The following is an 18,583-nucleotide window of genomic DNA, read 5'->3' as shown; positions in this document are numbered from 1 at the left end:
GCAGCATCAGGTATTCTTGTGGAAGAGGGGCTGAGAATGGTGCTAAAAATAGAAGGATAGCTTGAAAGTCTGTCTAAGAAGCCAGCTCAGTTAATCATAATAGCAAAAAAGTAGAAACGGCCCAGATGTCCATCAACTAATAGTGGGTAAATAAAATGCATATTGCGATAAACAGCAATGAAGTACTCATACGTGTTATAACATGAATGAACCTTGACAGTATGCTTATGTGAAAGAAGCCAGTCACAAAAGACCACATATTGTATGATTTTATTTGTATGAAATGTCCAGAAAATACAAATCTATAGAGATAGGGAGTAAATTAGTGGTTGCCTAGGGCTGGGAATAGGGGAGATTAGAGGGAAATGGGAAATGACTGCTCAAGGGTACGGGTTTCTTTTTTGGTGTGATGAAAATGTTCTAAAATTGATTGTGATGATGGTTGCACGACAATGTACTAAAAATCATTGCATCGTATGCTTTAAATTGATCACTTATGTAGAATTTGAGTTATATCTCAGTAAGCTATTACAAAACAACAACAAAAAGGCAGCATGAGCCTGGATCTCTGTCAATTTGCATAGCTAAGTGACTGCCCTCTTTACTGCGGCAGCAGAAGACTGAAGATTTATCCTCTGCAGCGGATAAAATAACAGCGTCTCTAAGAGTGGGGTAGATACTAATGTAATCGAAGACCAGTTATCTTACAGTAAACACCTGGATTAACTGAATGTGCTCAGTGTTAGAACCCTTATTGAGGTCCCTTCTCCTCTTGGGGTCCCAGAATCCTGACCATCAAGTAGGAACTTAGAGGATGATTCTCTTAGTAGAACCAAGGAGAAAAACTCTGAAGTTATTCACAATCAGTTTTTAGGGCCCTAGTTTTAAATATGAACAAGACAGTCAAGGATCACCAGGTTCATGAGGAAAGCTTTTAATATAAGAGACCAAAACAAATAGAAAAAAAGAATTTGGAGCAATAAGGACTAAGAAAGAGCTCTTGAAAATTAGAGGGTAACAGTAAGAAGAAAATAAAAGAATGGAAGTTAACGTAGAGGAGACCTTGCATAAAGTAGAGGAAAAGATGGAAAGCAGGTAAAAAAATATATGTAATTCAAAGGTCAGTCCAGGAGATCAACTTCTAAGCAACAGAAGTGTTGGTAAGAGAGAACAGAGAAAAGAGTGGAAAAGAAATAACAGTGAAATATTCAAGAAAAATACCCGAAGTTGAGGAATATCATTTTGCATATTAAGAAGCCTTCTGGGTTCTCAAGGAAAATGGATGAAAACAGATAAATGTACTTTGAATTAGGGTCTAGTCAGGAAAATGGAGACCATACTACTTATAACAGAATTGTGTAATATGAAGAATTGTTTAGCCAGATGTTATGGGTTGAGTTGTGTCCCTGCAAAAAGATATGTTGAAGCCCTAACCTGTGGTACCTTAGAATGTGACCTTGTTTGGAAATAGAGTCTTTTCAGAGGTAATCAAGTTAAAGTAAGGGCATTAGAGTGTCCCTTAAGCCACTGTGACTGGTGTTCTTTAAAAACAGTAGGGAAATTTAGACAAATTTGGACACAGGCATACACAGAGGGAAGATGGCCATGTACAAGCCAAGGAATGCCTGAGACTACCAGAAGCTAAGAGAGAGGCCTGGAACAGATCCTAACTAATACCTTCAGACAGAGCATGGCCAATACTTTGATTTCAGACTTGTGGCCTCTAGAACTGTGAGATGGATTTCTGTTCTAAGCCAACCCAGTTTGTGTTACTTTGTTATAGCAGCCCTCAGAACCTATAATAGATTAGGTAATTGGAGAACTGAAAAGGCAATAAGGCAACTCTCAGGTATCACAAAGATAATTAACTATAGGAAGTAATTAGCCCCTGGGGTTGGGAGAACAAAGAGAAGAGATTGCAATTATTGGAATTTAGAAGGTTGAAGAGTGGCCCTGAGGAACTGGAACTCAAACTTCTGAGGAGTTGCTGCCTGCTCAGGAAGTATAAGTATTTTAGGAGACTTGATAAGGCTGGTCTGGGAATGGCAGGAAAAACACAAAAGCAAGCAAAAAGTTGCTAACTGAAACCAATTGCTGATGCTGGAACCATTGCTGTTTCCAGATTGAAGGTTGACAGTTGATACTGAGCTGAAGGAGTATCTCCCTGTTCCCTCCTTCAATCTTCCAGTGTCTTTCTAGTGTCCCTTTTAGGCAGAGTCTAACAGGACGCCAGCTAGCAAAGAACTGTGATTTTCAGGGTTCCAGCCCCTCAGCATTACAAAGCAGAGTAGAGAAGAGTAGGTTTGAAGTCTAGGACAGTAGCTTAATAACCAGTACACACAGACACCGAGATATTTCACTGTGAAATTTTGGAATACATGGGACTCTAAGCTTCCGGAGGGGGAGAAATGGGTCCCTCGACTTCAGAGATTGAGTATTCTCAACTGCAACCTCACAAGCCAGAAGACAGTGAGCAAGGCCCTCAAATTCTGAGGGAAAATGATTTCCAAGCTAGATTTCTTTACCCATCCAAATTATTAAGTACAAGTATAGAATGTAGGCATTTTAAGACGTGTAAGGTCTCCAAAAATTTCTCTTCCTCACTTCCTTCTCAGAAAGCTATTGCGTGATTTGCTCCACCTACCAAAAGGAAGGAGTAAACTTCAGTGAAAGAGGAGGGTGAGCATTATAGGAGACAGGAAATCAAATTCTAGAGGGACAAGGGATTCCTAAGGTGATAAAGAGAATTCCCTTAATGCTAACTCATTATCAGATGAAAGAGCAGTAAGTCTGGATTTGAACAGGTGAGGCGGCCCTGGTAGTTTTATGACAATGAAACTAATAAAACACCTTATGTCTGTATCTCTTAATTAGGCAGTTGGCAAAGAGTTTGAAGTTGAATTAGTGATGTCTCTTGTTTGCTTAGCTTTTTATATTGGAGTTTAGAGCTTCATTCTGGAATTACTTCTCTCTTGTACTCTCCCTTAGGTGATCTTGTTTAAGCCTATGATTTTAAATAGTATTGATACGTGGCTGACCTCTTGCTCAGGCAAGACCTCTGCTCTGAGCTCCAGAGTCATTTATTGGTATCCATTATCTACTACTGTGTAAAAACACTCCAAAACTGAGTGGTTTAAAACAATAATCATTTTTCTTCTGCTCATAGATCTACATTTAGGCAGGACTTGGGTGGAGATGGCTTGTCTCTGTTCCAAGTGGTATCATCTAGGGTTGCTTGCTCATACTGCTGACAAATTGTTGTTAACAGTTGACTGTGAGCTCCTTGGCTGGCTATGGGCTAGGTCAGTGGTCCCCAACCTTTTTGGCACCAGGGACTGGTTTCGTGTAAGACAATTTTTCCACGGACCGGGGTGGGGGTGGTGGGGATGGTTCAGGCGGTCATGCGAGTGATGGAGAGCAGCGGACGAAGCTTTGCTTGCTTGCCACTCACCTCCTGCTGTGTGGCCTGGTTCCTAACAGGCTGTGGACTGGTACTGGTCCGTGGCCCAGGGGTTGGGGACCCCTGGGTTAGGGGCCTTGGTTCCTCTCCATATAGATCTCTACGTAGGCTGCTTGGGCTTCATGATAGCATGATGGCTGGGTTCCAAGAACAAGCCTCTTGAGGGTATCCAGTAGAAGCTGTAACACTTTTATGACAGCCTTGGAAGTTGCATAGCTTCACTTCTGCATAGTAATAAGCCTACCAATATTCAAGGGGAGGGAAGTTGTCTCCCCCATTAAGAGGTGGTGTCTAAATTACATAGTAAGAGAAGCATTGAAGATATTGTCTCAGCCATCTTTGGAAAATACAATATGCCAAATACATCAAGCTGTTTCCTTGATGTTGCCACTTGTATATATATCCCATAGGCATTTTGAACTGAAAACAATGAAAACAAATTCTTGATTTCCTGACTCTTAAACTGCACCCTTTCCCTGCTGCCTCCATTAGTTCATTCCTCAACCTTTCTCATGTCATTCAGTGGTGTTGCCACTCACCTAGTAGCTAAAACCCAGGTGTCATACCTGATTCCCTTCCTTCCCACACTTCTAATCCATCTTGTCTCTTCGAACTCCAAATACATCTTGAATTCTTCTGTTCTCTGTCTACATAGTCACCATACCACTCAAGTCCAGGCTACCAAGCTACCATCATCTTTTTACTTGGACTCCTGTTGTTATTTATTTCAGATATAATTGACATTTTATTAGTTTCAGGTATACAGTGTAATGATTCACATTTGTATTAACTGCTCTTCTAAAAAATTGTGGTAAAATCCACATAACGTAAAATTTACAGTTCTAACCATTTTTAAGTGTATGTAGTTCAGTATTGTTAAGTATATTCACATTTTTTTTTTTTTTTTTTTTTTTTTTGCTGTACGCGGGCCTCTCACTGTTGTGGCCTCTCCCGTTGCGGAGCACAGGCTCCGGACGCGCAGGCTCAGCGGCCATGGCACACGGGCCCAGCCGCTCCGCGGCATGTGGGATCTCCCCGGACCAGGGCACGAACCCGTGTTCCCTGCATCAGCAGGTGGACTCTAAGCCACTGCGCCACCAGGGAAGCCCTATTCACATTGTTGTACAACCAATCTCCAGAACTTTTTCATCTTGCAAAAATGAAATTTTGCATTCATTAAACAACTACCCATTTCCCCAACCCCTGGCAACCACCATTCTACTTTCTGTTTCTGTGAGTTTGCTCTAGTTATCTCATTTAAGTGGAATCATTGGCATTTGTCTTTTTATGACTGCTTTATTTCACTTAGCATAATGTCTTCAAGGTTCATCCATGTTGTCACATGTGCAAAATTTCCTTCCTTTTTAAGGCTGGTAATATTCCATCGAATATATATACCACATTTTGTTTATCCATTCATCTATTGATGGATATTTAGGTTGCTTCCACTTTCAGCTATTATGAATAATGCTGCTGTGAACAATGAATGTACAAATACCTGTTCAAGTCTCTTTTCAGAAATTGCTGGACCATATGGTAATTCTCTATTTAATTTTTGGAGGAACTGCAATACTTTCTTTGAGGAACTACCATCCCTCCCTCCCTCCTTCCCTCCTTCCTTCCTTCCTTCCTTCCCTCCCTCCCTTCCTTCCTTCCTTCCCTCCCTCCCTCCCTCCCTTCCTTCCTCCCTCCCTCCCTCCCTCCTTCCTTCCCTCCCTCCCTCCCTTCCTCCCTCCCTCCCTCCCTCCTTCCTTCCCTCCTTTCTTGATAGTAGCTATCCTTTCATATACTTGTTGGTCATTTGTATATCTTTAGAGAAATGTCTGTTGAAGTCCTGTATTTAAAACTTTTGTTGTCGTTATTGTTGTTGAGTCTTAACTAGTCTTTGTATTTCTACTGTTTTTTTTCCTTTTAACTAATTCTTTACACGGCAGTCAAAGTTTAAGATTTCTGTATTAATCGTGATAGGCTAACAGCTTTAATAAGCACAAATCTTAGTGGCTTAACACAATGGAAGTTTAAATTACTTTTTCATGTCAGTATAGTGTGTATGTGTGATGGAGTAGGAGTGGGGATGCCTCTGCTCCAGGCAGTAATTCAGGGGCACAGGCTACTCTATCTTTTTAAATTGTCACTACCATCACAATATGACTTTTGAGGCTGTCTTGAAAAGGGAAGCAAGTATGGAGGAAGATTTTAGGGCCCACTAAAAAGTGGCGTATATCACTTTCACCTACATTCCATTGGTCAGAACTGAGTTCCATGACTCCACCTAACTACAGAGGCGGCTGGGAAATGTAGTATAGCAGTGTACTAATGAAAGAGAGAACACAGATATTAATGAGCACTAGCAGTTTCTGTCACAGTGTATATTAGATTAGAACTCCCTTGCTTAAAACCCTTTAATGACTTCTTGTTACCCATAGAATAAAATTAGCCTATGTCTGTTCCAACCTTATTTTGTACCATTTCCCCCTTATTATTCTCAAGTTACATTAGACTAGGTCATTTCCCATAACAGGCCAAACATTTTTTCCTCCTGGAACCTGTGTCTTTTGTAGTTTCCTTTGCTTGGAGCACTCGAAATATTTAGATGACTCCCTCCTTTTCATCTTCAATATCAGCTTGAAATCCATCTCTAACTAAAATCCCAAACAAAAATAGCTCTCCTATTCTCTGTCCTTTATGATAGCACTGTGTTTCCATCGATCACAGCATTTATCACAATGTATAACTATTTTATTTGAAAAAACATTCTGTTTGCTTTACTTGTGTCCTCTGCTAGAAAGAGATGTCTTTCTCACTGTTGTATCCCTGCAGCACCCGGCCAATGCTTAGCACAGTCGTCAGTAAATGTGTTGCATGAATGAATGACTGTTATACAGAACAGACTGAACTGGAGAGACTGGAGTGAATTATAACCAAGACTTCTAATGGTAATTTAGGTGAATTGCTGAGGGCTTGGGTTTTAGTGGTGGCAGTGTCAATGGAACAGAAAAGGATGAACAGGAATCAAAGGAAAAACCAGCACAAATTGCCGTGTGACTAAAGTGGGGAGTCTGGGTGAAGGGGATGATAGTGGTTTGTAATTAACAGATGAGTAAAGAGGATAGAAGAGTTGGTGTTTTGGAGATAATGGTGAGTTGGGATTGATGTGTGTTGAGTTTGTGGTGAGAGCAAGACTTTCATGTAGAAATATTGAGGAACAGTAGCTTGGATTAGAGCACACAATTGAAATTACAGATTTGGGAATCATTTGGGCCCAGGTGATAAGATGAAGCACTAAAAATGGATGATCTACTGAGAGGGAATATATTGATAAGAGCAAGGGGGAAAAAAAGAGAAGCCAGATATGGAAACCGGGAATAGGTAGAGAGGGAGGAGAACCAATTTTTAATACAGGGTTAAGGAAACCAGGAAGTTTCAGAAAGAAGAAAGTTTAGCTTGACTGCTGCTAGTGTGGCTATTCTTTGTGATATGCATTTGAAGCTTCTGAAATGTTACCTTTCCTGAAGGTTATAAAATGGTGATATTAATATCTGCTTCATAAGGTCGCTGTGAGGATTATTAACATACTATACTAAAAGCAGTTAGTGTAGTTGCTCTTTTTAGTACGTGTCCATTAAACGTTTTGAAGTGAAATACAATACAAGACAATACCATTAAGCATCAAGAAGGCATTAAGGAGTTTGTAGAAGAAGAAAAGGCTTCTGAACTTGCTGTAGCATCTTTTCTTTAGAGATATATTCTTTTTAAATGTTTCAGTAAGTTAGAATTGTACTAAAAGCCTATATAGAGATAACATTTATGAATTTATTTTGAAGAGTTTTTAGTAGGAGTTTTCTGATCTGAAAATACACAGAATCATAGCAGTACAATGGCAGTTCATCTGTTTATGCTTCTTAACCACATCCTTTTACTGAATCTTATTCCGGAAGCATTTATAATGCAGGTGCTCCTTTGAAATGTCCTTTAAAATGGGTTGAGATTAAATTCTTATTTAACATTGAAATGAAATGAAGGTATATTTAAAATGGAAATATAGTTTTATATGTCAAATTGTACTAACTGCTTAGAGTATTTGACTTTTGGTAGTGGAACTTGGTCATAGGTAGTGTGGAGAAATTCCAGTTCCTTTTTGCAGTTGCCACAGGATTCTGTCTCCAGATAATCAAATAAGAGCCATTTACACAAGGGGAAGTGGGAGCTTTCCTGCATTCCTTTTCATTATCTTTTTGTTTAGGGAACTTTGACAGGTTAGCTGGGCGGAGTTTGGTTGTTCCATAGCTTGCATGACCAATCTTTTTTTTTTTTTTCCCCTCCCATCTTAACATGTATTATTATGGAAAAAAGTAACTTATTGTTGCCTTTTCATGATCAATAGCAGTCTATAAGTAAGAGTAGTAGTTTGGAATAAAGGGTAGGGTAAAAAGGCGGGTAGGCAAGGAAAGGCAAGGAAAGACGTATTTAAAAATGAAGGAGGGGAAGGGAAAAAGAAGCTGAGAGATAATTGGTGAATAGAGCTTTTAATGTTTATCTTTCCCTGTGCCTTGGGGTTTCAACTTGCAGTGAATTAGCAGTTGAAAATTGCTTTGCCAGTAGTATATAATTGGTGACCTTAAGGTTACTTGCTACCTGGAACAGACATAATTTCTTAAAATTCAGATATAACTAAATTTATACTTTCTTACAATTGGTCATGGAATTTTTAGCATTAGGTGGGAGGATAGGGCAGGGAAAGAGGATTATGTAGCAGGCACTGTACTAAGTGTTTTATGTATGACTTTGTTTAGTCTTCACAACAACCCTGTAAGTAGATGTTATCAAAGCACAGAGAGGTTAAGTAACTTGCTCAAGGTCACACACATAATAAATGTCAGAGCGAGAATTCAAACTATGATGTTTCCCTTTTCTTGTAGTTAATATTTTATTCATCTCTTTGCTTCATTTACAGTTCCATTCAGTCACTGGGTCCTGTTGGCTTTAAAAAAAAAAAAAAGCTTTATTGAGATATAATTCACATACATACAGTTCACCCATTTAAATATACAATTCTGAAATCAACCCCAGAAAGAGAAACGAGAAAACAAGGATTACATGGAGACTTAACAACATGCTACTAAAAAACCAGTGGGTCAACAATGAAATCAAAGAGGAAATTTAAAAATTCCTTGAAATAAAGTATACAATTCAGTAGCTTTTAGTACTTGCAGAGTTTTGCAACCATCACCACATAGAACATTTACACCACCCCTCAAAAGAAACCCCACTCCTGTTAGTTGTCACCCTCTGACCTCCCCTACCCCTAGTCCTTCTAGGCAACCATTAATCTACTTCCTGTCTCTAGATTTCTTCATTCTGGGCATTTCATATAAATGGAATCATGTAATATGTGGTCCTTCGTGGCTGGCTTCTTCCACTTAGCATAATGTTTTTAAGGTTCATCTATGTTATAGCATGTATTAGTACCTTATTACTACATGTATTAGTACTTTATAACTCATTAGTACTTTATTATTATTGCTGAATAATATTCTGTTGTATGGACGTACCAAATTTATCCTTTCATCAGTTGATGGACATTTGGGTTGTTTCTCCCTTTTGACTATTATGAATAATACTGTTACGAACATTCATGTATAAATTTTTTTATTGTGGTAAAATATACATAACAGAATGTACCATTTTAATTGTTTTTAAGTGTATAGTTCTGTGGCTTTAAGTGTATTCACATTGTTGTGCAACCATCACCACCACCTATTTCCAGAACTTTTTCATCTTCCTCAACTGAAACTCTGTATCAATAAAATACTAAATTCTCATTCTCCCATCCCCTTTGCCCCTGGTAACCACCATACTTTCAGTCTCTATGTAGTTGACCTCTCGAGGAACCTTATTTAAGTAGAATCATACAATATTTGTCCTTTGTGATTGGCTTATTTCACTTAGCATAATGTCTTCACATTGTAGCACGTTCTTTTTAAGGCTGGTAATATTCCGTTGATTGTATATATCATTTTATTTACCCATTCATCTGTTGATGGACACTGGTTGCTTCTGCTTTTTGGTTATTGTGAATAATGCTGCAGTGAATATGGGTGTGCAAATATCTATTCAAGACTCTGCTTTCATTTCTTTTGGGTATATACCTAGAAGTCGAATTGCTTGATTATATTTTTAATTTTTGAGGAACCCCAAACTTTTCCACAGTGGCTGTACCATTTCACATTCCTACCAGTAATACACAAGGGTTCTAATTTATCTGTGTCTTCACCAATACTTGTTATTTTCTGTTTTTTGATAGGATTAGCCATCCTAATGAGTGTGAGGTGGTATTTCATTATGGTTTTGATTTGCATTTTCCTAATGATTAGTGATGTTGAGCATCTTGTGCTTGCTGGGCATTTGTATATCTTCTTTGGAGAAATGTCTGTTCAAATTCTTTGCCCATTTTTTAATTGGGTTGGTTTTTTGTTGTTGTTGAGTTGTAAGAGTTCTTTATATATTCTGGATATCAATTCCTTATCAGATATGTGACTTGCAAACATTATCTCCCATTCTGTGATAGTATCCTTTGATGCACGAAAGAATTTAATTTTGATGAAGTCCAGTTTATTTTTTCTTTTGTTGCCTGTACTTTGGTGTTAGATCTAAGAAATTATTGCCAAGTCTAATGTTGTGAAGCTTTTGCCGTGTTTTCTTCTAAGGATTTTATGGTTTTAGTTCTTCCATTTATGTCTTTGATCCATTTTGAGTTCTTTCAGTATATGGTGTAAGGTAAGGGTTCAACTTCATTTTATAAATTTTTATGTGAGTATATATATTTCTTTTGGGTGTATAACTAGGAGTGGAATTCCTGGGTTATATGGTAACTATGTTTGCCCTTTTGAGGAACTGCCAAACTATTTTCCAAAGTGGCTATACCATTTTACATTTCCACCAGCAGTGTATGAGGGTTCTAATTTCCCCATGGCTTTTTGGTTCTAATTTCTCCACACTATATTACCTTCTGACTGGCTGATTTCAACAGTTTCCTTGGCTTACCTCTTTGGTGATAAACTCACAACTCTGCCTTTCTGCTGTCCCCTTTCACCAATCCATAACGCTGTTTGTTGTATCATAAAAGATTAGAGCTGAAAGGAATTATAGAGAATCATGGAAGTCAAACCATTCATTTGCAGTTGCTAAAACAGAAGTTAAGAGATTTGACTCAGTTATACAGTGATAGTGTCAACACTAGACAACCTCCTATGTGCATAGCTTTCATTTTATTAAGTCATGTTTCCTTTTTTTGTGTCTAAAACTCTTTACTTGACTGTCTTAACCAGGTCTCCTCCTCCTCCTGTCCCCTAGAGAACAATCTAAAAGCAAGGAGTTGCGTGCAGGTAATTTATTTGGCAGATGATCCTAGGGAACAAGAGCAAGGGGCCAGCGTGAATGAAATAAAAGAAGAAAAGCCAATACAAGAGTGTGTTATTGAGTTATTCAGTGCTGTGGCAATCAGGACTCAATCCCAGTGGGAACTTTTGAGGATCTAGATGCTTCTCAGTTTGTCTGTTCAGGGATGGACAGGAGTAAACTGTATCATCTGTTCTTGTTCTCCATCAGTTGACGGTTGCCTCAGTGCAGGGTAAATTCTTTCTCTTTCTCTCCCCCATTTTAGGGCTGCACACGAGAGCCTGCCAAGTGGTGTCTCACTTCATGGCTTTAAAGAAGCTTTAGGGCAGAAAGAAAATGAATCACAGTGAACACTGTGGGGGAAGTAAGTCAGAACCTACCTGTAACTATTAGCCTTGGCTTATGACTAGTGTGGTAGGCAGAATAATGGTCTCCCAAAGGTACCTCCATCCTAATCTTCTAAACCTGTGACTGTGTTACCTTGCATAGCAGAAGGAACTCTGGAGATAGGTTGATTTTTCTGAATTATCTGGGTGTGCCCAGTGTAATCAGAAGGAGCCTTATAAGAGGAAGGCAGGAGTGTCAGTTTTAGAAGGAGAAAATGGAAAAACTGTGAAATATAAAGGAAAGGTGAAATAATGAAACTACTATGTAAAGGTGAAACATCTTAGAAACAGTACGTTGAGCATAAATTTTGGAGAATTTGCATAAAATTGGCTCAGAACAGAGAGGAAGAGAGAGGTGTGACAGTGGAAGGCAGAGGTCATGATGGCCTGGCCAGGAGCCAGGGACTGTGGGCAGCTCCTCAGCGCTGGACGGGAGTTTCCCCTAGAGCCTCCTGAAGGAGTGCAGGCTTTGAGTTTAGCTCTGTAGAACCTGTTTTGAACTTATCTCCAGGACTTGAAGTTCACGAATGTGTATTGTTTTAAGTCACTAAATTTATGGCAGTTTGTTACGTAGCATTAGGAAAGGAATACAGCTAGAATCAAAGGAGAGTTGGATTGCATGCAGATGAAGATTTTTCTGATAGAATCTGTGTCTGGCTGCCAGCCTCTCTTTTGATTCTAGCTGTGTTAAGGTGTTTGCTTTGTAACCAGTTACCACAAATGCACCTCTTGCTCTGCTCAGATCTGTTTGGACCCTGCATTGATTCTAATCCTTCGCCGAGTCACTGCAGTCTCAACAGAAATTTAAAAAGGGTTGTTGCTGCAAGCTGGTGCTACCTACTGCTGCAACTGGTCTTGAAGCAGGCATTAATTAATATTCATCATTTTCCTCTTTCACCACCCATTCTAGATTTCCCTTATGCTGGGCCGGCAGTTCAGCTGCTCTAGGTTGCTTGTGACCTCTAGACTTTCAAACCGGAGGGACTTGAGCCCTTAGTTGTCTTGTCCTTTTTGGGCCATTGTTGCTACAATTTCCTGTTCCCTTTATTAGTACCAAGCACGGAAAACAACCTGAGTCTGAGACAGACTGCTTCCTACCTACATTGTGTACAGCAACTGCTAATGATAATGAGAGTCAGTAATCATTCCTAGTATATTTATTTCTTTCTTTGCCCGCTGGTCTGTCAGCATGAGGAGGCCAAAGTGCCCAGGTAGTGGTTTTAGCTTTTTTTAGTGCCCATTCATTTAATTACATTTCAGTTAGTACAATTAGGTTTGCATTACTTACCTTTCAACCAACACATTTGTGATAACCATTATGTACGAAACTTTCAGGACCATGAGAAAATGTAAAAGGACAGAGAGACTAGCCTGGGCCTAGCATTCAGGGATTGGGAAAGGTTTCTCTGAGGGAATTCTACTTACTTAGAGACTGGATGGATGAGTTGAAATTAAGCAGATAAAGAGGTGGGGAAGAACATTCCAGCAAAGAACACATCCTGCATCAAGGAGGTGCTTGATGCCTTCCTCCTCTGGAACCCTTTCTTCCATTAACTTCCATGGTTGTAGCTTTTAGTAGAACCCTTATTGTATCTTCTGGTAGAAGCGTTACTCTCAGGACCTCTAATACGGGAAAGCTTTTAAATTGTGGGTATGGGAAATCCAGATTCCACAAGTGAGTTACTCGGATTGATGGTGAAAAGAGTTAGTTAGTCCAGCTTTTACTTCTTGGTTTCTGGACTCATGCATTCTAGATAATAGGGTTATAACACCGTAGTTGTTGGGTCATCTTGGAAGACCAGCAGGGCGACTGTTCAGCTGAGCCTTTAATATGCCATTCCATTATTTTGTTAGTCTGGCAGTTTCCTGGTGACGTGATATGTGGTAGGACCAGAGTATGCCATGGTCAGATGCTTAGTATTATTTCTCCTTCCCCATTAGACTGGTCCTTTGGTTTGAGGTGAGGTTAAGATGGGTCTCATTTTGGTAAAGCAAACATTTTGAAACCATTGGATGGTGGTGCTGGGCAGAGGTATTATACTGTAAATGTTGAGGGACACTTTGGGCAGGGAAGGCAATTCCATTTCTAGAGTAAGTGTCAGTTCTGCTACCTCCCAGAAAGCAAGGGTCCCAACCCCATTATGCCACCTGTTTAGCTCTATGTCTGATAAGTTGCTGTTTGCATTCTGCGGTGATCCTAATCTTGCTAGAATTTCGTCTTTTTTAGTAAGGCTGTTTTATAACATTTTCTAAAAGTATGTTAATGATTTTTTTTATAATAGGGAATCTGATGAACAGAACTTCTAAGTTTTATGTAATCAACTGTATGATTCATTTATGAGAAATTTAAGAAAAGGCAAACTGTAGTGACAGAGCATTAGTAGTTGCTAAAGGGGAGAGGATTGACTGTAAAGGGGCACAAGGGAGCCAGAAAGTGGTGATGAAAATGTTTTAGATCTTGATTGTGGTGCGGGTTTCACAATTTTATACATTTGTCAAGACTCATTAAACTCTACACTTAAAATCAGTGAATTTTGTATGTGAGTTCTATCTCACAACTGATTTTAAGGAAAGCAGAGGATTTAATGTACTCACTCGTCAATCTTTTCCATATTTATTTATTTTCCTTTATGGATTATGCTTTTTGATTAAGTTTGAGAAACTCTTCCCTTCTCTGGGATATTTTTTTCTGATTTTCCATTTTCTTAATTTCTCTTTATTTCCTTTAATGTCTTGAAATGTACACAGGATTTGATTTAATCAGGTAGAGTAAGACACACAGACATGGAAATGACTGTCATGAAAGAAGAAGTTTTTACTCAGAGTTCCTTAGAAACAGAAGTCACGCCACACCAAGGAGGCAAAAGGAGTCAAAGGGGAAAGTATGGAGCCTTTATTGTGGTTTCTGTGAGAAGGATGAGTCAGGGTAGGGAAGCTTGAGCAGGTCTGGGGTTGGATAGTTTGAATAATTTATAGCTCTGGGTGATAGGGGTGGTCTTTAGTTGTTTCTAGTAGTGGCCCTGGCATGATTTAGGGCAGGGAGAATATTGGCTTGGTATGTGAGAGGTTTTTTGATGGAGATGGTTGGGGATATGGGCTCTGGATTCATCGGTTGTACATCAAAGATGTGCTCTTGGGCTTACTGTTTGCTATCTCTAGGGATTAGGTAATCCTGGGAGGGACAGTCCTTCCCTGGGTCTGAAAGGCCCTGCCATATCAGAGCATTACAAAATATAGAAAATTTAAAAGCATGATTAATACACTTATGCTTTCTTTATGTTTACTCTCATCTTTTTTCAGTTTTTGATTGAAAAAATATTAGTTAAGGGTATTTCATCTATATTTTTGTTAAAAATGCATTAGAGCAGAGGTTTCTGGGAGCCAAGAGTTATAATGGCGTCTGTATGATCTCCTGAGGCAACTGCGTCGGAGCTCGGCCAAAGTGAGCGGCAGCAGGAAAGCAGACTCATAGAAGGTGACAACAGCAGCTAGGCCAACTTTTGAACGTGCAAGAGGGGGGAGAGGAAAAGGAGAAGGTGATTTGAGCCAACTCTCAAAGCAATATTCAAGCAGAGACCTACCCTCTCATACAAAGATAAAATATAGACAGACCACTCAGGATGCCCCTGAAGAAGTTCGGAACCGTGACTTCAGGAGAGAGCTGGAAGAGAGAGAGAGAGCTGCTGCAAGAGAAAAAAACAGAGACCGGCCAACCCGAGAACATACAACCTCCTCTTCAGTGTCAAAGAAGCCTCGGTTGGACCGGATTCCCGCTGCCAACCTCGATGCAGACGACCCTCTAACAGATGAGGAAGATGAAGATGAAGATTTTGAAGAGGAGAGTGATGATGATGATAACTGCAGCTCTTCTTGCGGAGCTGGAAAAAATTAAAAAAGAAAGAGCTGAAGAGCAGGCCAGGAAGGAACAAGAACAAAAGGCTGAAGAAGAAAGGATTCGTATGGAAAACATTCTGAGTGGAAACCCTCTCCTTAATCTCACTGGCCCATCCCAGCCTCAGGCCAACTTCAAAGTTAAAAGAAGGTGGGATGATGATGTTGTTTTCAAGAACTGTGCAAAAGGTGTAGATGGTCAGAAGAAAGACAAAAGATTTGTAAATGATACGCTGCGATCTGAATTTCACAAAAAGTTCATGGAGAAACATATTAAATAGTACAGTTTTATGTGCTTAATTAAAGGCTATAAAATGTAAAAAAAAATGCATTAGAGCTATAAGCCGAGATCCACATTTTGATAGCATAATACTTTTATTGTTGCTTGGTTCTTATTTTATCATTTCTGTGATGATTTTCTTTAAAATTTTTTGCCTAGGAGTCCATTTTTAAGTTTCTAAACATTTAAAAGATGTTTTATTGATGATTTTAACATTATATTGTGGTCAGAGAAGGTGGTCTTGGATATAAGTTCTTTGAAATTTTTGTCTTTGTGACTCCACGATTAGTTTTTTTTTAAATGTTCCATATGTACTTGAAATACCTCTCCATACCTATTAATGTTGCCATAATATTGTTTTGTCTGATACTAAGATTGCTACATCATCTTTTTTTTGTGTTGATGTTTGCCAAAATATTTTTTCATTTATTTTCAGCCTTTCTCTCCTATAAGCAGCTTTAGTTGAATTTTGTATTTTATTTTTATATCGAATCTGATAACCTCTTATTATCTTATAAATGAACTAAACTCATTTACATCTAGTTTATAAGTAGACTTATTTTTCCTTGTTTTGTTTACCACTTTTTTTTTTTACTTCTCTTCCTGTCTTTTTTTTTTTTTATTAGTTTCTGCTTTATAACAAAGTGAATCAGTCATACATATACATCTGTTCCCACATCCCTTCCCTCATGCATATCCCTCCCTCCCACCCTCCCCATCCCACCCCTCCAGGCGGTCACAAAGCACCAGAGCTGATCTCCCTGTGCTCTGCAGCTGCTTCCCACTATCTATCTACCTTACGTTTGGTAGTGTCTCTTCCTGTCTTTTGATGAATTGATAATTGAGTAGTGCCCGTAACTCAGTTTGTAACAAAGTGGGAATGTAGAATCTTACCTATTGACCTCATTGCCACAGGTAACATATCCTTATGTGGCATCAGCCTCAGTCACTAGATCCTTGTGTGCCTAATATGCTAGGAACTGGTGATACAGTGATAAATATTGTTTCTATCTTAGTGGTAGTGATGGTATTCTGAAAGTAGATTTGGAAACTTTTACCCTGCAAAAGTATGAAAGAACGGAAGGAAGGGAGGGAGGGGGAGAGAGAGAGGGAGAGAGGGAGGGAGGGGGAGGGAGGGAGGAAGAAAGGAAAGAAGGAAGGGAAAAGAAAAGAAAAAAGTTGATGAGATGAAAAGTGTGATTTTCAGGGGGAAAAAAAGCATGTGTTTCTTTTTAATAGCAAAATAGGTACATATATATCCTATACAATCTTTTGGCTTTGTCATATTAACCTTTCTTCACCAATATCTTCAGGGACCCATATAATTTTAATAATCGTTGAATTAACAAATTTTAAAACTGATTTTTAAAAAATATTAGAATGGGTAGTATATGCCTGCTGTATAAAAGCAATGATAAGATAAAATAGAAAGAATTTAAAAAAAAGAAAGCCTTGTTAAAAAATGAGATAAATTTATCTGTGGAAGTAGTGGACTAGAAGTACAGCTTGCAAAGTGGGGTTGAAGCCTTGGCTGTGCCAGGTTTAGATATGGAAATAGTTGAGGTGATCTTTAATTCATGTCTTGTAAGATCATAGAGGCTGACAGAGTCACACGTGATACTGGAGACCAGAGTTATGGACACTGGGTAAAAACCAGATGTAGGGGTGGGTTGCCTTACTTGTTATAGGAGGCAAGCTGCAACTGACTACTACTTGAGAATAAGACTTACATGGTCACATCTTAACTCCAAAGGAGGCCTAAAATATAATTTTTTATTGTGGTTGCCATGTGGTGAGCCCAGTTGGGGAGTTCTGTTACTTAGGAAGAAGAGGACAAATAAAGAGGTAGACAACTAATGGATTCTGCCATATGGAGGTACGGAAATTATAAGAACTGTACAAGAGGTAGATGCATAGAGAAGGGATTGACTAACTCTGCTCAGAGATGTCTGGGGAAGTGATGCAAAGAAAACAAACATGAAAAAAATAACAAACATGAATGAGATCATAAAGGATATTCCGGAGTTTGCTGAGTGAGGAAGGGCATGCTATATTGAGGACTGGAACACCATGTGAAGGGAGCTGAAAGTTATGATGTTGATTCTGTAAATTTAATTATCACATGCATGTATTAAGGTGCCAAGGATACAAAATGAACTGAGACTTTGTCTAGTTCATCTAAGAACTTGCTGTGTAGGGAGACATTATTTAAGCAGCCTGTTTCAGTGACAGGACACTGAGTGCCTTAATAAAATAAATAAAAGGTTGTATAAGAGAGGTGTGGAGAGGCACCTAAGTCAGCCTTATCTGATGATAAGAGAAATGACTCTTGAATTTAGGTTCCAAAGAAGGAGCAATACAGAGGTAAACATCCTTAAAGGATGCCAAATTTAGGGAGCAGAACATGGATCTTTATGTATGGGTAGAGCATAGGTAGAGAATATGGAAAGATACGACTGTATGAAGGTGTTTTTATCCTGAGGGCTAGTAGGAACCATTGAGGGATTTTGAGTAGCGGAGTTAAAAGCTCAGATTACTCTGGCTGTAGCGTGGAGACTAGGTTGTTTAGAATTTAATAATTAAACAGAAAATGATAAAAAGGGAAACATTAGATCTAGAAAGTTTAAATGTATATAACTTCTCCCCCTGATTTTTAAAGTTGTAAAATACATATAATACAAAATTTACCATCCTAAACTGTTCCCTCAGTTTTATTGAGATGTAATTGACACCCAGCACTGTATAAGTTTAAGGCGTACAGCATAATGATTTGACTTACATACATCGTGAAATGATTAGCACAGTAGGTTTAGTGAACATCCATCATCTCATATGGGTACAACATTAAAGAAATAGAAAAAAAATTTTTTTCCTTGTGATGAGAATTCTTAGATTTTCTCGCCTAACAACATTCATATATAACATACAGCAGTGTTAATAATACTAGTACTTATAACTGGAAATTTGTACCTTTTGACTACCTTTATCCAATTCCCCCTCCCCTGACCCCTCTGGTAGCTACAAATCTGATCTCTTTTTTTCTGAACTTGTTTGTTGTTTGTTTTTGAAGTATAATTGACCTGTAACACTGTGTTCCTGGTATATAGCATAGTGATTCATATTTCTTTACATTTCAAAATGATCATGATAAGTCTGGTCATCTGTCAC

General features: G+C 38.8%; 1 protein-coding gene and 1 pseudogene across 5 annotated transcripts in view; both read left to right on the top strand.

Annotated features, from left to right (window-relative positions):
• NCK1 (NCK adaptor protein 1) overlaps positions 1-18,583 on the top strand; it is a 92,422-nt gene that overhangs the window by 8,375 nt on the left and 65,464 nt on the right. The window lies entirely within an intron of this gene.
• LOC308617990 (spliceosome-associated protein CWC15 homolog) lies at positions 6,557-16,329 on the top strand (annotated as a pseudogene). The gene is made up of 4 exons: positions 6,557-6,598; positions 10,789-10,845; positions 11,402-11,488; positions 14,717-16,329. The product of its transcript is annotated as a spliceosome-associated protein CWC15 homolog (transcript).

The sequence above is a fragment of the Mesoplodon bidens genome (assembly GCF_964165515.1).
Source record: "Mesoplodon bidens genome assembly, chromosome: 5".
Classification (NCBI taxonomy): Eukaryota; Metazoa; Chordata; class Mammalia; order Artiodactyla; family Ziphiidae; genus Mesoplodon; species Mesoplodon bidens.
The sequence above is the reverse complement of the archived record's forward strand: the minus strand, read 5'-3'. Positions and strand labels throughout refer to the sequence as shown.